Source organism: Canis lupus, chromosome 16, assembly GCF_048164855.1.
Source record: "Canis lupus baileyi chromosome 16, mCanLup2.hap1, whole genome shotgun sequence".
Classification (NCBI taxonomy): domain Eukaryota; kingdom Metazoa; phylum Chordata; class Mammalia; order Carnivora; family Canidae; genus Canis; species Canis lupus.
The window spans coordinates 50921527-50944371 of NC_132853.1; the positions used below are offsets into that span (position 1 = coordinate 50921527).

The 22845-nt window shown below is 38.9% G+C and overlaps 1 protein-coding gene and 1 long non-coding RNA gene across 5 annotated transcripts in view; one reads left to right on the plus strand and one right to left on the minus strand.

The window, feature by feature from the left end:
- LOC140607028 (uncharacterized) overlaps positions 1-16093 on the minus strand; it is a 28706-nt gene extending 12613 nt beyond the window's left edge. The window contains exon 1 of the long non-coding RNA XR_012009200.1: positions 15936-16093. This is a non-coding gene — a long non-coding RNA (uncharacterized lncRNA). The remainder of the gene's footprint in view (positions 1-15935) is intronic.
- The window catches only part of KANSL1 (KAT8 regulatory NSL complex subunit 1), a 185743-nt gene that overhangs the window by 13465 nt on the left and 149433 nt on the right, over positions 1-22845 (plus strand). The window contains exon 1 of one of the 4 annotated variants that reach the window (XM_072781282.1): positions 16320-16889. The exons of the other annotated variants lie outside the window; for them this stretch is intronic. The gene's annotated coding sequence lies outside the window, so the exon portion shown is untranslated. Of the gene's footprint in view, positions 1-16319; positions 16890-22845 lie in introns of those variants that run through there. 4 annotated transcript variants of the gene reach the window in all.

The following is a 22845-nucleotide window of genomic DNA, read 5'->3' on the forward strand; positions in this document are numbered from 1 at the left end:
GAAGTGCCTTGGCACCCACCATAATTTTCTAACTTACAACCCATCTATAGTAAATATTCTCAATTTTGTGGTCATTTAGTTTTCTTTTTCTTTTCTTTCTTTTTTTTTTAATAGCGTTTTACTTGAATCTCGTCAAGACTTTTTAAAAAACCCACATAAATTATATTCACATACTTTCTTTGGAGGATTTGGATAGACTGATATGATGTGATTTTCACTTTTAGAGGCCGTGATGTCTTTTCCTCAGGCTATTCATGCTAATATGTCTTCTGGTCCCATCTTCTGTTAGAGATTTGCCAGTTTGGCTGATTTAAAGCTCATAGCCACAGCCCTTCACTGGAGTACATAGGAGTTATATTGGTGGCATGTTTCTGTTTTTGTCCAGCAAATGTTTATTGAGTGCCTAAATATTCCAGAAGTTGAGCAAGGAGCTGGATAAATGTTGATAAGGGAAACAGATCTGGATTCCATCCTTCTGGGGCTTATAGGAGGTCACTCCTCTCATGTAACTATCAGCCAGTTAAGTTCTTCCCTGCAGTTTTATAATTTTATTTTCACTTTTAAAATGCAGAGAATACTTTAGGATTCTATGACTACCTAATATCTGATATATTAATTTGGAAGCATCTTGTTTTTTGAATGATAAATTGATTTGCTATCAGTGATTTATATGCTTAAAAGAGTAATTTAGAGATAGGTTTTTCTTCCTCATATCTTCCTCGGTAAATTTTTTTTTTTTTAATTTTTATTTATTTATGATAGTCACATAGAGAGAGACAGAGACATAGGCAGAGGGAGAAGCAGGCTCCATGCACCGGGAGCCTGACGTGGGATTCGATCCTGGGTCTCCAGGATCGTGCCCTGGGCCAAAGGCAGGCGCTAAACCGCTGCGCCACCCAGGGATCCCCTTCCTCGGTAAATATTGAAGCAAATTAAAGTTATCAGCTATCAGCTGTCTTGCTTTTATCACGGTTTATACCCTATTTAAGTGACTCATCCAGTATTTATTTGGCATATATTTTTTTATATATTTAAGCCACCTCTTTGTGGCTTTGCATTTTCTTGCAAGATTTTTTTGTTGGTCTTTTGTTTTTTTTTTTTTTGTTTTAAAGATTTATCTATTGGGATCCCTGGGTGGCGCAGCGGTTTGGCGCCTGCCTTTGGCCCAGGGCGCGATCCTGGAGATCCGGGATCGAGTCCCACGTCGGGCTCCTGGTGCATGGAGCCTGCTTCTCCCTCTGCCTGTGTCTCTGCCTCTCTCCCTCTCACTGTGTGCCTATCATGAATAAATAAAAAAATTAAAAAAAAAATAAAGATTTACTTATTTTAGAGAGAGCAAGCCAGAGTGTGTGAGCTTGGGAAGTGCAGAGGGTAAGAGAGAGAAAGTCCCAAGTGGACTCTGCTGAGCATGGAGCCCCAATTGGGGCTTGATTTCATGACCCTGAGATCACTACTGTAGTGGAAACCAAGAGTTGGGCACTCAACTGACTGCGCCATCCAGGTGCCCCTCTTGCAAGATTTGAATTGTTGTTTTGCCGACATATGTCTTAGTGCTGCTCATCAGCTACAATTTACGGCCTTATTGCTTTTCCTCATTTTTGTTGTTCTATTCTGAGTAAAGTTGCTTTTCTCTTCCACCTACCCCTTCTCTCTCCAACCCCACTCCCATGCTAGTTAGCAATTTAAAATTTAAACATTAAAAAAAATTTAGGTTGAGCTCCTGACTTTCTTAATCTCTTGCATTTAGTACAGTAAAGTTCACCTCTATGTTTTGTATTACTCATTTTCTTTTTAAACAATTTAAATTTTATCTAAAGTCTATATTTTTTTTCTAAAATTAGGTAACCATATACATTTTTTTGGATAAGCACATTTTTTATGAATGTGTTTAGGATAGAAGGGGGTGGGCAGAAAGGAGAGGAGGCAGGAAGGTAAAGGTATTATAAATATTTTTATTTTTCTTTCACTCTACAGAGTGTTGGGTTAAGTATGTTTTGTATCTCTGTTAAGTGCAGATCATGTATATCAGTTTCTGATTATAATTTAGAACATTCTGTTAAATGTGTATGTTGTAGGTTCTAATTTTTTTTAAGTATTTTATTTATTTGAGAGGGAGTGAGAAAAAAAGTGAGATAAAGTATTGGGGGGAAGGGACAGAGGGAGAAGCAGACTCCCCACTGAGCAGACCAGCCCCCTCCTCCCCCTGCCATGGGGCTCAGGACTCCATCCCAGAGTCCTAGGATCATGACCTGGCCCAAGGCAAATGCTTAACCAACTGAGCCACCTAGGCACCTGGTTCTAATTATTTTTGACAAAGCATTATTGTATTTCTTAAATTTTTATCAGTTCCCTCCGAAAGAAGTTTTGTGTTGGTAAACACATAGATTATTGAACCCCACATTACTGTTATTGTTGTTTTCAGTTTCTGAATCATTGAGCATTAGAGTTGAAAAGAAATCTTGATTTAAACTAGTCAAGCTCCCTTGTTTTCTCCATGAAGAAACAGCAGTGCTGCCATTTGCCCAAAGTCACATAGCTATCAAGTGGCAGAGCTAGAACTTGAATGCCAGTTTAGCATTAATTTTATCAGTGTGATGATTACTGGGAATAGACTTATATGCTAAACACATTTATATTGGACCATTTGCAAACAAAAAAGAATTATTGATTTATGGGGGAGAAAAACAAATGATTAATCTGGTTTAGAAGTGAGTTGACTGACTGATCAGCATACTTTCCTGTTCAGAACATACTCTTCCTCTTAGATCCTGTATCTGTAGATCAGGGGATCTTCTTTATACTGTGAATAGTGCTGGGGATGACAACATCACATTTTTCGTCTTTGAACTACCTATTTATAGAAACCTTGCCAACCGTCTGTTACAAAATTCTTAGGGCAGAGTATAATATTGTTGCTTTTGTTTAAACTTTTAAAATAGTAAGACATTTCAATCCTGTCTCATTGAAGATAACCTTTCCAGTAATAGGATTTTGTGTTCCTTAAACTCTTCCCTCACTGATGTTCTGGTTTATATCTTTCTATAGATGACTATTGTATTGTCAGTATTGCTGACATGTTGGGTCTTCCTCATTTCAATCTCACATGGAGTAATTTAGAGTAAGTTGAGTTTGATGGGAACCTCATTTTTCTTATGTATATTGCTGGTATATTCGCAAGTGTAACATGAAGGCAAATTAGTGCTCTGAGGTAATCTCTTAAAGGGAAATAAAAGAATTATGGCCTGCTGTTTTGTGACATTTTTGCAAGTGGTTCACCTTTTTTTTTTTTTTTTTTTTAGGAAAGTGAAATTGTTTTGAAATTGTTACTTTGGCTCCATCCATTTTTTCCTTTTTACAGCGTTATTGAAATACATTTCACATATAAAATGTACCCATTTAAAATGTAGGGTTTTTTTTTTAGTGTATTGACATAGTTGTGCATCTGTCATCAAAATCTAATTTTAGAACATTTTTCAACACCCCAAAAAGAAACCCTGTATCTGTTACCAGTCACTCCCTATTCCTTTTTGTCCCCCAGCCCCTGAGAATCGCTAATCTACTTTCCGTGTCTGTAATTTACCTATGCTGGACATTCATATAAATAAAGTCATGTAATATGTGCTCTTTTGGGATTGGCTTCTTTTACTTAGCATGTTTTTTTTTTTTTTTTAATAAATTTAGTTTTTATTGGTGTTCAATTTGCCAACATATAGAATAATACCCAGTGCTCATCCCATCAAGTGCCCCCCTCAGTGCTCATCACCCAGTCACCCTCACCCCCTGCCCACCTCCTCCTTCCACCACCCCTAGTTTGTTTCCCAGAGTTAGGAGCCTCTCATGTTTTGTCTCCCTTTGTGATATTTCCCATTCATTTTTTCTCCTTTCCCCTTTATTCCCTTTCACTATTTTTTATATTCCCCAAATGAAGGAGCCCATATAATGTTTGTCCTTCTCCGATTGACTTATTTCACTCAGCATAATACCCTCCAGTTCCATCCACTTTGAAGCAAATGGTGGGTATTTGTCATTTCTAATGGCTGAGTAATATTCCATTGTATACATATACCACATCTTCTTTATCCATTCATCTTTTGATGGACACCAAGGCTCCTTCCACAGTTTGGCTATTGTGGACACTGCTGCTAGAAACATTGGGGTGCAGGTGTCCCGGCGTTTCACTGCATCTGTATCTTTGGGGTAAATCCCCAGCAGTGCAATTGCTGGGTCCTAGGGCAGATCTATTTTTAACTCTTTGAGGAAGAACCTCCACACAGTTTTCCAGAGTGGCTGCACCAGTTCACATTCCCACCAACAGTGCAAGAGGGTTCCCCTTTCTCCACATCCTCTCCAATATTTGTGGTTTCCTGCCTTGTTAATTTTCCCCATTCTTACTGGTGTGAGGTGGTATCTCATTGTGGTTTTGATTTGTATTTCCCTGATGGCAAGTGATGCGGAGCATTTTCTCTTGTGCTTGTTGGCCATGTCTATGTCTTCCTCTGTGAGATTTCTGTTCATGTCTTTTGCCCATTTCATGATTGGATTGTTGGTTTTTTTTGCTGTTGAGTTTAATGAGTTCTTTATAGATCTTGGATACTAGCCCTTTATCTGATATGTCATTTGCAAATATCTTCTCCCGTTCTGTAGGTTGTCTTTTGGTTTTGTTGACTGTTTCTTTTGCTGTGCAAAAGCTTCTTATCTTGATGAAGTCCCAGTAGTTCATTTTTACTTAGCATGTTTTCAAGGTTCGTCTGTGTTGTAGCATAGATCAGTACTTCTTTCTTTTTTATTGTCCAATAATATTCCATTGTATGAATATGCCCCATTTTGCTTATCTGTTAATAAGTTAGTGGACCTTTGGGTTGTTACTGTCTTTAGGTTATTATGAATAATGCTTCTATAAACATTCTTGTCTAAGTTTTTGTTTGGATACCTCTTTTCAATTCTTTTGACTATATACCTAGGAGTAGAATTGCTAGGTTTTATGGTATCTTCTGTTTAACTTTTTGAAGAATCACTAAACTGTTTTCCAAGTTAGGTACACCCTTTACATTCACACCCATAATGTATGAAGGTTCAGTTTTTCTACATCCTTGTCAACACTTTTAACTGTCTATCATTTTGATTATAGTCATGCTAGGAGATGGGAAGTGGTATCTCATTGTGGGTTTGAATTAATTTTCCTGATAACTGATGATAATGAGATATTTTCATGTTATTACCTATTTGTATATCTTTGGGTAAAACCTATTTCTGTCAAAACTCTTGCCCATTTTTTTGGGGATCCCTGGGTGGCGCAGCGGTTTGGCGCCTGCCTTTGGCCCAGGGCGCGATCCTGGAGACCCGGGATCGAATCCCACGTCGGGCTCCCGGTGCATGGAGCCTGCTTCTCCCTCTGCCTGTGTCTCTGCCTCTCTCTCTCTCTCTCTGTGACTATCATAAAAAAAAAAAAAAAAAAAAAAAACTCTTGCCCATTTTATAAACTGGATTTTTTTTTTTTTTTTTTTTTTTTTTTACGATTTTATTTATTTATTCATGAGAGACACAGAGAGAGGCAGAGATACAGGCAGGGGGAGAATCAGGCTCCCCATGAGGAGCCTGTTGCGGGACTGGATCCTGGAACTCCAGTATCATGCCCTGAGCTGAAGGCAAACACTCAACTGCTGAGGCACCGAGGTATCCCAAACTGGATTATCTTTATTGTCAAGTTATAAGAGTTCTTTATATATTCTGGAAAGAAGTCCTTTGTCACATATGATTTTCAAATATTTTCTCCCATTCTGTAATTTATATTTTCACTTTCTTGATAGGGTCCTTTATTTTTTAAAAATATTTTATTTATTCATTTATTTTTAGAGCACGTGAGCAAGTGAGCATGAGTGAATGGAGGGGAGAGGAAGAGAGAGGATCTCAAGAGGGCTTTGCACTTAGCAAGAGCATGACCTTATAGAGCTTGATCTCACAACCTTGAGATTATGACCTGATCTAAAATCAAGAGATGGACTGTAACCAGCTGAGCCACTCAGGTGCCTTTTGATATGGGGTACTTTAATGCACAAAATTTATAATTCTCATGAAGTCCAAAGTACATATTTTTTCTTGTCACTTGTACTTTGGTGCCTTATCTAAAAAGCATCGCCTAACCCAATATAATGAACATTTAACTCTTGTTTTCCTCTAGGAATTTTATGATTTTTTAGCTTTTCAGTTATGCTCCATTTTGAGTTAATTTTTGTGTAAGGTGTGAGATAGGGTTCCAGCTTCATTCTACTGCATGCAACTATCCAGTTGTCCTTGCATTGTGTACTAGAAAGAGTATTCCTTTACCCCCTCTTGAATTATTATGGCGCCCTTGTCAAAAACCAACTGACTATAAATGTAAGGTCTTATTTTTGGACTCTCACTTACATATTTCATTGATCTATATGTCTGTCCTTATGCTGGTATCACCTGTCTTGATTTCTAGGTCTTTGAGTTAGGTTTTGAAATCAGTAAGTGTGAATCCTCCAATGTCATTCTTCCTTTTCAAGATTGTTTTGGGTATTCTGGGATTGAATTGAATCTCTAGGTCAATTGCCATCTTAACAATGTTAGATCTTCTAATCCATGAATAGGGGATGTCTTTGCACTTAGGATTTAACTTCTTTTGACAATTTTTATAGTTTTCAGAATATAAATTTTATACTTTTGTTAAATTTATTTCTAAGTATCTTATTCTTTTTGATGCTATTGTAGATGGGATTGTTTTAAATTTCATTTTCAGATTTTTCATTGTTAGTGTATTGACATATAATTGATGTTTGTATAGTGATCTTGTATCCTATAATATTGATGGACTTGTTTTTTTAGTTCTAATAGTTTACTTGTGGGTTCTGTAAGGATTTTTTATATACAGCATTATATTATGTACAAATAGATGAGTGTTAATTTTCTTTTGCAAACTGAAAGCTTTTTATTTCTTTTTCTTACCTAATTGCCCTGGCTAGCATCTGCAGTATAATGTTGAATAGAAGTGGTGAGAGCAGACATCCTTGTTTTGTTCTTGATCTTAGAAAGTATTCAGTCTTTCTCCATTAACTATGATGTTAGCTGTGTTTTTTTCATAGATACCTTTTGTCAGGTTGAGGAAGTTTTCTTTAATTCCTGGTTTCTTGTATGTTTTTGTCATGCAAGGGTATATTGGATTTTGTCAAATGTCTGCATCAACTGAATGATCATGTGGCTTTATTAGTATAATGTATTATGTTAATTGACTTTCAGGTATTAAACCAACCTTGAATTCCTAAGATTAGCCAAACTTAGCAAAGGTGTACTGTCCTATTTATATGTTGTTGGATTCATTTCTTAGTTTTTTGTTGAGGATTTTTACATCTATATCTATTAGGGATATTGGTCTGTAGTGTTTTGTTTTGTCTTTAAATATCTTTGGTTTAGATATCAGGGTAGTAACAGCTTTATCATATGAGTTGAGATGTGTTCTTGACTTCATCTTGAAATAATTGTGGTTTAACTTTGGACGTTCATTTAGCAGCAGTAAATTCTAATTGCTGAATGAAGATAATATAACTAACATTGAAAAATGAAGTGCTGTTGAATTCCTGGCAGTCAGAAGAGTCCTAAAAGCTTCCCTCCAATGTAACAGCAAATATTTAAGAATGAAAAGGGGGATGCAGAATTAAATACAATTGGATTAGGTCACAAATTTTCTTTTTCTTTAGACCTCTGCCCAGTACTTTAGATCTTCGCCTCTTACCTGGTTCCCTTAACCTTGGTTTTATTTTGGGGTAATTGCTTTGTTACCTCATTCTGGTTATGCCATAAATAATACCTAATTTCAGCATTATTGGGGGTGGTTTAGGCAAGCTTCACACAAGGGACCAGAAGAGACTGCAATTAGAAGCCTAAAGCACTCAAATATTGCTAATTGTTCTTAAAGCTTCTTAGCTTTGAATTTTTAACCATGCAAAATGTTAATGAATAGAAGGGACTTTTCTTGGCTACCACATAACTTTTAAGGGTGACTCAGTATTTTCTTCCAGAGGTACTACAGTGATAGCATCTACTAGGACCTCAATAAATGTTTATGAATGAGTGGAAATGAATGTTAGGACTTTAAGGGGATATCCAGTTTTACTGAAAGTCAAAGAAAGTCATTCAAGGCAGGAATAATACTGGTATTACTGTTGTATTATAAAAATTTAATGACTTAGCCTAAATATTACTAGCAAGATCACATTTTGATACTCTCGGTATAGATAAAATAGGAAATGTGAATTTTGCCCCCTACCCCACATAGATGGTTTTTTCTTCTTTATTTCATAAAAGTTATAGTTTCATTTAGTAGTTTAAAAAGCATTTTTCAAAATTTCTGTTCTGCTAGTTGAAGTTAGCTTACTTGAGACAAGTTTTGTTAGATAGATTTGTCTAAATTTGATTGTGGGAATTAATTTGGAATATGGGAATATCTTATTCTTTTTGTCTAATTCAGAAATGAGAAAAGGTTGTTGTTAAGGAAATGATATTATTTCTTGGTAAATGAGTGACAGAGATAAGATGGGGACTTTAGCATTTCCTGAATTCTAGTCATGTTCTCAGTAGCTTCTGGTCTCATTTATAATATTTACAATTTTTACATTAGATCTTTCTGAGTTTCATTATGTTTACAGAGGGATTATGTTCAGGATTTTTTGGGGGATGCATATTTATCTAAAAATGATCTAAAGCAGTGTTTCTCCAACTTTTCTTTTAAAGTACTTTTAGTCTGGGGTTGTCTAGAGATACTTGTCACAAAAAGGACATTTCTCTGTAGACTATCTTGAAAAAAGAATTTTGCAGTTTGCTCTATATTTATGTTTAACAAGTATGTGCAGTCTTTGAATTGACACTCCAGCAAGGTGTCTGTCCTGATTATTCATTGGCTTCAGTGACTCCCTAGATCATAGATCTGTGCTCCAGAGTATACATGAAAACCCAGTTCAAGAATCCAGGAATTAGTGGATTAAAAAGGAATGTTCCTCTCTGAGAATGATGTGTTTCTCCACAGGAGGGAACGAGTGTGCTGTCTCAAAAATCCCTAGGTTTGCTCTCCCATCAGAGTGAGATTTTGGAAGTTGCATCTTAACTTTGGACTCAGCAACTGACATTTTTTTTAAAGTGATATTTGCCTTGTGCACCTGTTGCCTCCTTATTCTCTTTGAACATTTTTTTTTTTTTTTTAACCTTACTCTCTTCATCAGGCGCTCTAAAAGTTGGCTGCTCATGGCTGCCTTGAAGAAGGTCTTCTGCATGTTTGCCTTTATGTTTCATTTGGAAAAGAAGCCAGGCAGGTTCTTGGCAAATTTTGGGCAAATTCTGACATTCAAGTTTATTATCTGAAACTGTGTTTAGGTCCTAGACAGATTGCTTCTTTTGACATTGCCTCATCTGCAAAATCTGTATATGGGAGTACTCCTATTAATGTTTGGTCAATTAACTTTTTTGGTTAATTCTAATAAATTGAAAATATTTATTTATTTATTTATTTTAAAGATTTTATTTATTTATTCATGAGAGACATAGAAAGGCATGGATACCTTTCCTCTACGTGGATAGAGGGAGAAGCAGGCTCCATGCAGGGAGCCCAATGTGGGACTCGATCCCAGGACCCCAGGATCATGCCCTGAGCCAAAGGCAGATGCTTAACCACTGAGCCACCCAGGCGTCCCTAAATTGAAAATATTTAAATGTTCTGTACTAAAATTTAAAGAAATAGAATTTTTTAAAAGATTTTATTTATTTATTCATGAGAGACACAGAGAGAGAGGCAGAGACACAGGCAGAGGGAGAAGCAGGCTCCATGCAGGGAGCCCGATGTGGGACTCAATCCCGTGTCTCCAGGATCAGGCCCTGGGCTGAAGGCAGGCACTAAACCGCTGAGCCACCTGGGCTGCCCTAAAGCAATAGAATTAATTAAAATCCACCTCAATAATCAGTGTAGGGACACCTGGGTGGCTCAATGGTTGGGCATCTGCCTTGGGCTCATGGCGTGATCCTGGAGTCCTAGGATCGAGTCCCACATCGGGCTCCCCGCATACAGCCTGCTTCTTCTTCCCCTTTGTGTCTCTGCCTCTCTCTTTCTCTGTGTGTCTCTCATGAATAAATAAATAAAATCTTTAAAAAGAAAGAAAGAAAGAAAGAAAAGAAAGGAAAGAGAAGAAAAGAAAAGAAAAAGGAAAGAAAAGAGAAAAGAAAAGAAAAGAACAGTTACTGATTCATCTCTTCATGGAAGCCATTAAGACATTTGGGCCCTGCCTCTGTGTTGCACCCTGAAGGGATGAAGCACTTGCCTGCTTAAAACTGTCTTGCAAAAAAAAAAAAAACTGTCTTGCAGACATGGCAAGTGTGTATCTCTCATGAATAAATAAGTAAAATCTTAAAAAAAAATAATCAGTGTAATTTTTTTTAACAACTTGAGTTTTATTTAAAATATTTATATTAAGTCCCCATTAAACTGCATGCATTAGAAGTCAGTGCTTGCTTGTATTGCTACTTTGAAATCTGAGACCACAGAGGAGAAAACCATCAATCTTGGGTGTTACATCCTTTTTGTTTTTTTTCTTTTAATATAGCTGATGGCCTGAAAGAATCTGACTTGTTTCTTTAAGCGGTAGAACGGTAAAATTCAGTTGAATTTTAGTGCCATCTAGAATTATCCCAAAATAAAGTATTTCTTGGTTTAGGAGTGCTTTCAGAGTTAACCTGTAACTTTAGTTACTGTTCTTACTAACACAGTTAAGTCATGAGGCTGCCTAAGATTAGTCTCTCTTAAAGAGTAACTGGATCACTTCTGTGGTGAAATGGTAGGTTGGTATCTTTATGTAAATTTGGGAGTCTATCTCTAGTATGAAGAAAAAAATTATCTTGTTTTTAGATGGGATTAAAACTGAGGAATGCCCTGCATTCTTATAATTGCCACTTACAAAAGTTTTTTACATGCCTTAAGTTATTTAATCTTACTGAAAGTTTGCTACTGGACTGAATGCATAAGAATATATATTTGGAATCAATTGAGACCTCCATTTAATGAAAAAAAAATACTGATTTCTGAGCCTTTACAGTCATTGTAATCACTGAGGATTTTCTTTTACCTAACATTTGGCTAAATCTTGATACCTGTGGAATTGTGAAATAAGTAGTATTGTTTGGGTTTGGTTTAATACCTTATATCATTGTAATTCTTATTCATGTAACCATGTTTCTGTTGAGAAGATGTTAACTCTGGAAGGCAGGTGATGCAAGAGAGAAAGTGAGTATTGGAGACTGACCTCTGATCTCAGCGTGTCCTGCTGTAGGCTTTACAGCAGAATCTTAACTGTTCTCTCTTGGCCTCACCTCATTTTTGCACTAGTAAAATCTGGAGGTTTAACTACGTGATCTTCTATATTCCTTCTACATCCAAAATTCTGATTTAAATTTCTTACCTTTGGCTCAGTCCATTCTGGCTTTCTGCTTAATATTTAGCTGGTTAAATATAAACATGAGAACATGCAGCAATTTCAATTTTAAAGATATTTCTTTCATGATATAATTTTAATGTTGCCTCAAATAGATTGATGCATTCATTTCTGTGATAGCTGGAACAAGGTCTTGAGCTTATTAGGTACCCACTAAATTTTTGTTGAATAAATGCATTTTACCTTTTTATGTGGCTTTGGACTTAAGAACATAAATAATCTTTTTCAGAATTAGAATACATCTTTTTGGGAGCTCAAAGTATTTTTATGGGTAGTGTTATGTTATCTGAGTTTATGAATAAAAACATTGTTTGCTGGAGTGTGTAGATAGGGATTTGAAGTTTGAATTAGGGAAGAGGTGCTGACCTTATATCATATTTTAACCTTCTCAGTTATTGAACTTTGGAAAATAGCTTTTAAAAATATATATATTTTTAAAGATTTTATTTGTTTATTCATGAGAGACACACAGAGAGAGAGGCAGAGACATAGGCAGAGGGAGAAGCAGGCTCCTTGTGGGGAGCCTGATGTGGGACTCAATCCCTGGACCCCAGGATCACGACCTGACACAACCACTGAGCCACCTAGGCATCCCATTTTAAAAAGGATTTTATTTATTCATTAGAGACACAGAGAGAAGGGCAGAGACATAGGCAGAGGGAGAGGCAGGCTCCCTGAAAGAAGCCGAATGTGGGACTTGATCCCATGACCCTTGGATAACAACCTGAGCCAAAGGCAGATACTCAACCACTGAGCTATCTATCTGCCCCTGGAAAATAGCTTTAAGAGTTAAATTTATGAGGTAGACACTATTATCTCCTTTTTACAGAGCAGAAACTGGGGCTTATAGGGTCAGTACTTTGCCCATAGTAACACAGCTGATATGTCAGGGAGGCAGATAAAATCTAGGGCTACCCCTGGATCCTATACTCTTTGTTATTACCACACTATACTTTTTATTTATTCAGCAAATTCTTACAAAGCGCCTCCTTTTGCAAGGCTCTGGACTAGGGCCCCGGAATGTAATGATGAAATGATAAATAACAGAAACTGGGTCCCTATTCATTTGAAACTAAATGGTTTAGGACTTTATCTCCTGAGTTTTATGTATATAGTATATACAGATTTACTTATTTATTTTAGAGAGCGAGAGTGTGCACATGAGCGAGAGGGGCCAAAGGAGGGACTCTCAAGCCAACTCTGTGCTGAACCCAAGGCGGGGCTTGATTCCATGACCTCGAGATCATGATCTGAGCCGTAACCAAGAGTCAGATGCTTAACCAACTGCACCACCCAGGCACTCTCGATTTAATATATATATACATATGTATGTGTGTATATATATATATATATATATATTTTTTTTTTAAGTTCAAAACAAAATAATCCCTTGTATTTTGAGATTAGTTTGGACATACGGGTTTGTGATAGAAAGTTCTGCTTAGGAATACCTGGCTTGTTAGGAGATATATGGTGGGGAAGTTATTAGAGTGCCTTGTTTATTGTACAGGTGAGAGTTATAAATCTGAACCATAGTTCCTGCCTTTTAGGGCTTTCAGGCCAACTTCAGAGGAGACTGATCTATGAAAACAATCTCAAAGAAACTATAGAAAGCATTTAATCAAGATTAGGATAATATAGTGCCAGTTATTTACATTATTGCTAAGTATGGTGGATATGATAATGGTGTCTGGTAGAACATATCTTGAAGGAAAAATAAGTGGCAGTATATTGGGGGAAAGGAAGGAATGAGGAATGATTGTAAGGAGGGATGGTCGTCCTTTTCTGTGCAGAAAGAACATATAAAGACATGAATAGATCAATGTTGTGTATAGAAGGGAATGACTTTTCTGAAGAGTAAAGGTTTTACATAATATGATAATATGAATAATCAAAGTAATATAGATATTCTAAAATATGAGAAATTAGACTTTTTTGACTTTAGGTATAGAAAAGCTAAATTCAAATTGGCTGAAACAATAAGGAAACTTTTGTTGTTACATTGTTGTCATGAAGCTGAAAGTCCAAAAAGTCTTGCAGATGTCAGATTATTTGATATAAAGGCTTTGTGCTGTCCCCAGGGACAAAAGTTCTTGCCAGCTCACCATTCTGCCCCTTTTGTTGATGTTGGTGGCATCTTTAGGCTTGCTATAAGGGAACGTAGCAGTATGAGGTGTCATATTTAGCATTGTCTGAAGAAGAGGAAACTGTTCTTCCTCATTTCATCTTTAGGAATGAAGAAGCTTTTCTCACAGTTCTCTCTTACAGGCCTTCCAGGGGGCTTCCACTTATGTCTCTTTGGCCAGGATTGGGTTTCATGCCCATTTCCAACCAGTCATTCGCAGAGAGGATGGGTTAAATGAATCCATTAGGATAAAATGGATATTTAAGAGTCAACCACAATGACTACTCCAAGAGTGATTTGAACAGTAAGGTATGTGTGAGTGACTGAGCGTGTATGTGTGTGTATGTTTAATCAGCCTTGATATCCACTGTGTTTCTAGGGTTAAATTTTAAGAAAATATATTTACTTTCCTAAGATTTTTGCATCTGTAGTGGATCACCTTTGAATGTCCTTATTTGTAAAAATTGATGTCTCAGCAAAAAGACATCTGGTTTGAGATAAGAATGTAAAACATGTTGGCTGATTTAAATGCCATAAACAATGTGAACTCCCAATTTTTGGGTTAAGCAATGAGAGAATGGGAAAGTTGCAATTTATTTTTCCCCAAAATGCATGTTTTAAATGAACATTTCCACTATCTCCTAATTACTGAAAAAATGTATTTTATAAAAATCTTAGTTATTTGGGGGCCTAATTAAATCTGGCAGTTGAGTTTTAAGAGTTGATAGGCTACTTACTAATCAGTAGTAAGATTAATTATTTTGTGGATGAGTATCTTTGAACATAATATTTGTAAGTATACACTGCAAGGGGCTTTTGCCTTTTTTGGTGTTTTTCTTTCTGCTCATTTAGATTTCAGACTCCTTAGATTAGGGCTCTAGTTCGCCATCTATTGGTCTGTGTTTAACACCCTCCTGCTATATTTTGTAGAATTACTATTTATGTGGAGATAACGTGTATACGTTTTTTAATCAACTGAGTTTTCTTTCCCAGGATTATAAAGAGCAAGACTAGTATCTCTTTTGGATGTGTATACAAATATGTACACATATATTAGTTTATTCTTGGTGTAATTTGTGACTTCATGATTAGCTGCTTGCTTTTGATATTTGAGAACCGTGGCAATGATTGATAGTGTGACTCTAAGAGTACAAAAGGAAATTCATGGAAATATAAGTATAGATGCTATAGGAGCTGGTGAGTTATTGTAACTTTGTGGGAGGACTAAGAGTGTGAGGGTGTTTTTTGGACTAGCGGAGTGACGTATACCACCGGATATTGGTTCTGGTAAGCCACAAAACAGTACTGAGCATTTCTCATCTTCCGTTTTTGCAGTAGAGCATGCCCTTTCTACCTTGCTGAATTTGATGATTTAATTGTTGGAATCATTTTCTTCTTTATTTAAACTAAATTCTGATGAATCCCAGAGTCTCTTCTTAAAATCTCAAAGCACTAAATCTTTTGGCAACTTTTTCTTTGGTTTTAAAGGATGGTAGAATTATATTTGTGTGACGCGTTGCATTATATTGCTTTTTTGATCTAGAAAAGGTTTCATTATTCTAAGGCCTCATTTTGGGAGAGGAATAAAATACTTTGTCGACAACCTGGCCATGAAAAATTAGGTAAAATGCCACCACTTTAAACCAACTCGGGTTGGAAAGTGGGAAGTTTGCTTTTTGTTGTGAGATTTGGGTTTCTCTGTGGAGTTCTTTGTTAAACTTTTAGCATAGCAGTGAACTTCCTTTTGGTGGCGACAGGAAGCATAAATACTCATTGTGTAATGACATTTGCCTGCTTTGGCGGATCTGCCAAGCCATGACACCCAAAACAAGACGCGTGCTTCTTAACGAAAACTACAGTTCCCAGCGGGCCCGGCGCGGGTGGGCCATCACTTCCCCTCTCGCTCCCGTCTGTCCCTTCCCGGGCTGGCCCGGCGCGGGCCCAGGCCTGCGCTTGCGCAATGACGACGTGCGCCTTTTTTTTTTTTTTTTTTTTTTTTCCACCCTGGCGGCTGCGGAGCGCTGCGCCGGGGCTAGTGCCCAGGCGTGCTGCAGTGTACGGAGGCAGTCGGCTAGGACAAAGGGCGGCAGAAAGCGCTTCACTGGTCAGGGAGCTTCCTACCCGATTCAGCGCGCATTTAGCCCTGGGACAGTGTGGCACCGGCGGCATTAGCCTGTTTACTACACAGTGCAAACAGTTCCTCGCTCACGTCCTCTTGCTCCGCCGCGCCTGCCCGCCTTGCCCCTCATAGCCGGCGCGCGGCCCCGCCAGCCCCAGCGCGGAGGGAATGTGACGGCGTCAGTGCCTCAGGTTAGCCTCACCTCGGCCGGAGCGAGGGCCTGCTCCCGTCTGCTCCCGCCTGCCGCAGTGCCGCGTGCAGTCGCCGCACGTCTGGGAGCCGCTGGGTCCCGGCGCCGCGGCCTCCGCAGATGGAGGTGCAGAAACAGCGGCCGCGGCGAGGAGCCATGACTGAGGCGGCGGAGGCGGCGGCGGCGGCGGCGGCCGCGCCTCCTGGCGGCCCGCGGGGGTGGCGCGGCGGGCGCCCCCTGGCGGCGCGCCGGGGCGGAGCGGCCCTTCGCCGCCGCAGCCGCAGCCGGCGGAGGCGCTGCTGTCCCTCCTCCCCGTGTCCCCGGCGCTCGCCCGCTCGCTCGCTCGCTCCATTCTCCCTCCGCTTCAGATTAAAGGGGGGGAGGGAAAAGGAGCTCGGCCGCCATTTTCCCAGTGCCGCCGCCACCGCCGCCACCGCTCGCCGAGCCGGCGGGAGAACCGAGCACCGTAGCGAAGCCGACTCGTCTCGCCGCGGCGGCGCGGGGGGCGGCCGGAGCGCGCTCCCCGGCCGGGAAGAGGCGTGCGGGGGTGGCGGCCGGGGTGCGGGCTCGGGCTGCAGACGGCGGCGCTTGTTTGTGCGGGGCGGGGGGGCGGCTTCACCCTCTGCCCCCGCCCGCCGGCTCCCCCGGCCGGGCTGCGGTCCCCGGCCGTGCCCAGGCCCCGCCGGAGCCGAGGAAGGCCGGAGAAGGGGCCCGAAAGAGAAGAAAAAGCGGCCGCTCCCCGCCGCCGCCGCCTTCCCCTCCCCCTCCGCCTCGTCCCCCCCCGCCCGGAAAGTCAGGGCGGCTCCGGGCGCCGGGGGGGAGGAGAGCGGCGGGCCCGGGCCAGAGCCGCCGCCGCGCGCCCCCGCCTGCCGCCGCCGGCCCTCGGCGCCCAGGCCGGGGGCTGTTTGCAAACTGCGCCCATTTTGTGGGGCTGAATCCGCCCGGGCAACGCTCCTCCATCACGTGGTAGGTGCTGCTGCTGCTGCTCCTCTCCTCCTCCTCCTCCTCCCGCTGCCCTTTCTCCTTCTCCTCGCTCTCCCTGTGGCTCCCATTTCTCTCTCTCTTTGTTAGTTGTAACTAGAAAGGCAGGGCAGGGCAGGAAAAATCCCCGGAACTTTAAATGGCCTCTCCGGGCTTCCCCGCTGCGGGTCCGGGGCTGGGAGTCGCCCCAAGGGCGGGGGTGTGCGGGGGCCCTTCCCCACCAGCTGCCGCCTCGTTCGCCAGCTTTTCCTTTGGCGTTCTATTTAAAAATGCGGCCTTAAGAACACGATTTATTCCCGTAAAAAAAAACCCCAAACAAACTCTGGCTCTCGCCTTGAACTTCTCTTGACTGCAGAAGGCCTTTCTCTGCTCGAAACACATCTTGCGCGTTTCACGGTGTGTATCACAACTCTGATTGTTAAGTCAGATGGTTATTTGTTTCATGTATTTATTATTTTTGTTGCCTGTATATTGAGGTCACTTACATTTTCAGATCTAGTCTCCCTCAGGCGGACGTGTTTGTTTGTTTTTTAAAAAAACTAAAGAGGAAGAGGCATTTATTTGCTTTTAACTGAGTTTGGGGGGCCTGTTTTCCGGCTGTCTTTTGATTCTTCAGCAAATAGTTCGATTGTTTTCTGTACGATAAACAACGTTAACCTCCTGTTTTACTTAAAAATCCTTTTGTTTTCCATTGTCGGGATCCCAGTGTGGTTTTTTTGGAGAAACACGTTACTTAACTATTGCTTATTGATTGCCTTAGGGGGAGAGGGGGTGACATGATGGCGCCACTTTAAATTGCTCTTTCCTCCTCTGCTTTTTCCTCTTTATTTTGGAGGCCACTGGAGCATTTTTCGTTATTTGTTAATAAAACTGTATTTGAGAGTGTTAACAATACAACTGGTAGGGCTAGAGTTTGGTACTTGAAGGGCCGGGAGACCCAGATCCCGAGGTGCCCAAAGTTCCGAGAAACCTCCCTAGTCCTCCTGCCTCGCCTCCCTCCCCTCCATTCACAATCCTGGTGTTGCCATCTCCTTTGTCACGTGGCTAGCAATCATTGTGTTTTTTTTGTTTGTTTTGGGGTGTGTGTTTATATTTTTAAATTGTAGCCCAGAAGAACCTACCCCTTCTCCATTGGGGAGATAAAACACTTCAGTTGTTTTACTTTGAGAGGAGAATATTTATAATAAATGATAAAATTACATAATCTTTGCCTTGCATAATCAGTATATAGTTATAGATTGTTACTGAACTTTGTCTCTAAAGCACTTTCGAGTATGGAAAGTAGTAGGTTGGAATATGTTTTGCGTTTCTTAGAATAGTCTGTAGTTTTGATTTTTCCCAGCTCCTTGGGTCTTTTAAGTACCACTGTTTACAAAGGCTTAAGTGGGTGTGTTTTCCCCTCCCCCCTTTTATACGCTATACTTGGTTCCTTTTCTAATAAAAACTGCCCTAACCAATTTAGAAATTTTCAGTTGTCTGCAGGCATTGTCAGTTAAAACTATTTTTCTTTTCTCCTAACAGCAGGGAATACTTTCGAGTAATTGTTTTCCACCTAGAGGTATTTCATTGTTTCTGTTGCATTTTTGATCCAGAGAATTTTTGCTTTTAGTCCTTAAGGTTTAGAAGAATGTTGTTTCATTATGTTCCTTCATATCAATTTTTCTAATAATTGGATAAATTCCTATGTTATAAAAGGACCAAGTACATTTTTCTCTTGTTTTATATAGATTACTGGCCACTTACCCAATTTAAAAAAGTCTGCTGTGAGTTAGTAAACATATTAGAAAAGTAAAAATGAAATGTAATTGATTCTTAAGTTTGCATTGATTCATTTCCTCTTATGTATATTTTTAATGGTTTGGGCCATTTTCTTTGCTCACAGTTACATCATGTCATGTGATATGTACGGTGTGATGTGTAGTTCTAAAAATAAGGCAAGGTAAAAATGCTCATCCCTTGGGAATTTAAAAAATGTGTTATATGTGGGGTAACTGTCCTCAGTCATGGAATTTTGATTTCGATTTCCGCTATGTTTATCCAACAAACTATGCAATTTCTTTGGCATTTTCCATATTTGATGTATTACTAATCTCATGATTTGAGGTGATTAACTTTTTATTTCTCAAGTATGTACTACTTCCAGGGAAACGTTAGATGTGACAAAGATTCTTAATATCTGTATTGTAGTGAAGGTGGTTTCTGATGACTGCTACATTTAATTAAATATAAAATAACCATTTTGACTTGTGGCTGTAGACAATTAAGAAAGTGATCAATTAATTACTGACAGTTTTGAGGTAAGGCAGGGTTTTTGGTCCCTTGACTTACATGAATCTGTTGAATGAAGTATTTAGAAGTGCCCCTGCATCTTTCCTGAAAGTTTTATCCAGAGCATTAGTATTTGACTTCTGTGCTTTACCAAAGTGAGATGTTAAATTTTTGCCTGATTTTCTTTATTCCTGCCTACACATGTTATTTCTGTGGTTAAACCTGCAGAACATTCTTTGATTGTTAGACTTATCATTATCCCGCTGAGGAAAATTCTGGAAGCTGGAAAATGAGTAAGCCTAGTTCGCTTTTGAGCTTTTATCAAGGTGAGAAGAAAGGAAAATACCCTCATTTTTATCTTCTTCAAACACTGCCAATACTCTTCCCTTCTTTAGTAATGATACACTGTAACCAGTGTCTCTATGTCTTATTGGGTTGACCACAGATTTTAATTGTATTTTAAGGTGAATAACAAGTTTTAGATTTGTTCTGTTTGACATAACCTGAGTTATGTAATCTGTAAACATAAGGCCATTATAGGTGGTGATGCCGGTTTGAGGAGGTATTTTAGCATTGAGTGGTATAAAGCTTAGTGGTCTTGCTTGGAAAAACACTTTTAAAATGTAAAAAACATGCTAGTCCATATTGGATCTTCTAAACAGTTATTGAAAAGCCTTTGTTTAAAGAGTACTGCTTATTCCTCTTATATTTAGTCCGCTTCCTTGGGCTGGGGGTGGGGGGTGGTAGGGGTTATTTTTTCTTCTTGGTGAGGCCATTAAAATAAAGAAACTAAGTGACTTCCTTCCTGAAGAGAGAGAGATTGATTTTTAAAAATTGATAATCCCCCCCCCCCCCCCAAGGATCTGTCCCGAGTTTGGAAAGGAGGGAATGATGCATACATACTAGGTATGTGGTCTTTGGTGGATTACCCCAGAACAAATCTCATCATTGAGTGGTTTTAGAGTTTTCAAGTACCTTTCACCACCCTCTTTCTCTATTTTAAATAAGTTTCTGCCTTGATTGGTTAGACTGTTCTATGTCTCAGGAAGCATATTTTAGTTTTGTGCCCTTTTACTTGATCACTTTATGAAGTAGTACAGTGCAGGTGTCTCAAATAAAATGGCCCGAACACCTGGCCTGCCTACTGTGTCAGTGCAAAGAGTACTTGGACCATGTCCTTTCCCTAAAATAGGACTTTAAATACTTTCTGGAAATCTAAATTCAGACTAGTTTTTGAGTCTTCATGATGCATTCTGAAGATGTATGTTTGAATTATAGTTTCTATCCTAATAAATGCGTATTAGCCTCTGGGCATACTAAAAGTTGTACAAAAATACTCCTCCGAGTGCAATAATTCATAACTCAAAATAAGACTTTTTCATCAGTACTTCCTAGTCCCTTGAATGTGAGATCAAAACTCAGTGAACCACAATAATGGTTAGAAAAGACAGTATGAATTAGAGAAGACAAATATCCCACTGTAACGGAGGTCGCCAACTCAGTTTTGAAGGCCACAAGAAGGGGTAGAAGGTAAGTGGTATTCTTAGGTGTTACTTGTAGATTGTGGGTCATAGGAAAAAGACGTTATGTGTATAAGAGTCATTCATTGTTAGCCAGTTATCATTTGTTCCTCCGTTACGCCATATGCTTGTCTTTTACAAGGTAGGGTAAAATATATAGAAGAAAATAAGCCACTTGTTGTGATTTTCCAAAAAGAACTGAAATAAGTGTTTTTTATGTGTTAACCTTCATCATCATGTCTTTGATAGAATAAAGGCGAAGCTGAAGATGCAGAGTTTGAGGAAACCAACGTCAGTCTAGAGAGCAAAACTCATGTGCATGAATGTAAAACAAGCTTGGGTAGTTTGTAAGAGAAACTTAAAGATTGTATATGAAGATTTAAAATTTTTATGCCAAGAGGCCTTTCAACATGGAAACGTTTAAATTCTTGTTCTTTTGATGGGTAGCAGTGTCCGGCAAATAGTAGCTGTTTAATAAATGTTACCTTCTGCAAGCCTTGCTTTTCCAAGATTTTAAGCTAGTTCCATAAGATTTTAACATTTGAATGCCTGACCCTACTGGAGAGTTGTTTAGCTGAGAATTACTTAGCTATACATTTTATTGTTGTTGATTGCAAACTTGCTCTTTTTTCTCTAGTTGTAATTTTTTTTAGAATTACGTTTATCCCCTTCCCCCCCAAGCTTTTGAGTGTCAGGAAATGTAAGGTGGAGGTAAATTCAGTGCAGTTTTATCTAAATGTTATCAAAAACTCTGGTTCTTGTTACTTGAACAGGAATCCCAAATGAGACCTCATTCTGAATTTTAAGTACAGCATATCCTGCCCTTGTTTGGAAAATGTTGCTTGAGTGGTGTCAAACTTAATAGAGTCCCTCACCTTTTAATTTCTATTTTAAAAGGGAGCAGCTTAAGGTTAAATTCAATTGGAGGGCAAGTGTTGAATAAAACAGATGAATAACAATTTTGTTGTTAGGATATTAAACCAAAAATTGGTAAAAACTGATAACCTAAGCTTTCTCTTGCTACTTACTTGCTATTTGGCCTTTGTGACTGCTTATTAGCACCTCCACCAGAGAGTGTGAAGGGATAAAGGTGAAAGCTAATTAGTTTAGTTTCTGATGTTTGCTAGTAGAGAGGGTTTGTAGAAATACTAGTTGAGTTGAACTGTCAGGGAAGTTTCATTAAACTGTCCATATATTACCATGGAGAACTGAGGATGTTTGAAGACCTCAACCATATATCAGAAAAGTTGGACTGCTGTTTTTTTGCAGTTACTGATTTATTGCTTACCTCTTAGTTTTCCCTTTGGCCTCCCAAGGGAATGAAAAAAGGATGTTAGTATTTATTAACTTTAAACATTTTCCTGGCACTGGGAAAGTTAATTTTTTTTTTTTATCATTAATTCAAAACTCTTAAGAGATAAAGGTAGGTTTCAATGAGATCCTTAGAATTTGATCAAGGACCACTCCCTCCCCAAATCATCTATTTGCTTTTGAATTGCTTGAACCCTTCAAGCAGTGTCTGGTTTTAGGATTGGTCAGAAACATTTGTATTATAGAGTTTGTTAGAAAGAAATGAGATAAAAATACGTTTTTCTTTCTTTTGTGAGCTAGATTGGTAGGAAATTCGACTTCAAACGATAGGGTAGAATAGGATAAATGCCGATAAGTATTCTGATACATAGTCACCTTTTGAAACAATTTTCTTTTTATATGTTTTTAAATACAAATGGAATTAAACTTGTCATGTGGCTTTTTTTTTTCATGTAGCTATATCTTAGATATGTTTCAAATTAACATGCAGTTCTCTTTAAAAAGCTGATAGTATTCTAGTGTGTCTTTAAGTTTAGGGTTTTTTTTTTTTTTTCTCATTACAATTCTTCAGTAAAAGAATTTTGCATATTTCTTTATCTATGAGAGTATTTCTGTTGGATAGGTTCCTAGAAATGCAGTTACTAGGTAAATGGCTTAATTCCTGGGTAATTGCATTAAAAATTTTTATAGATACTGATTTCAAAAGACTTCTGTAACCAAATTTAATAGTTTAAAAAGTACATTTAAAAAGTTTACCTACCAGTCTGAGTGCAAGTGCTTGGATTGTAAAATAACTGGAACTTGAGGTAGATGAAGTCTGTCCTGGATTCAGTTGATGCCTG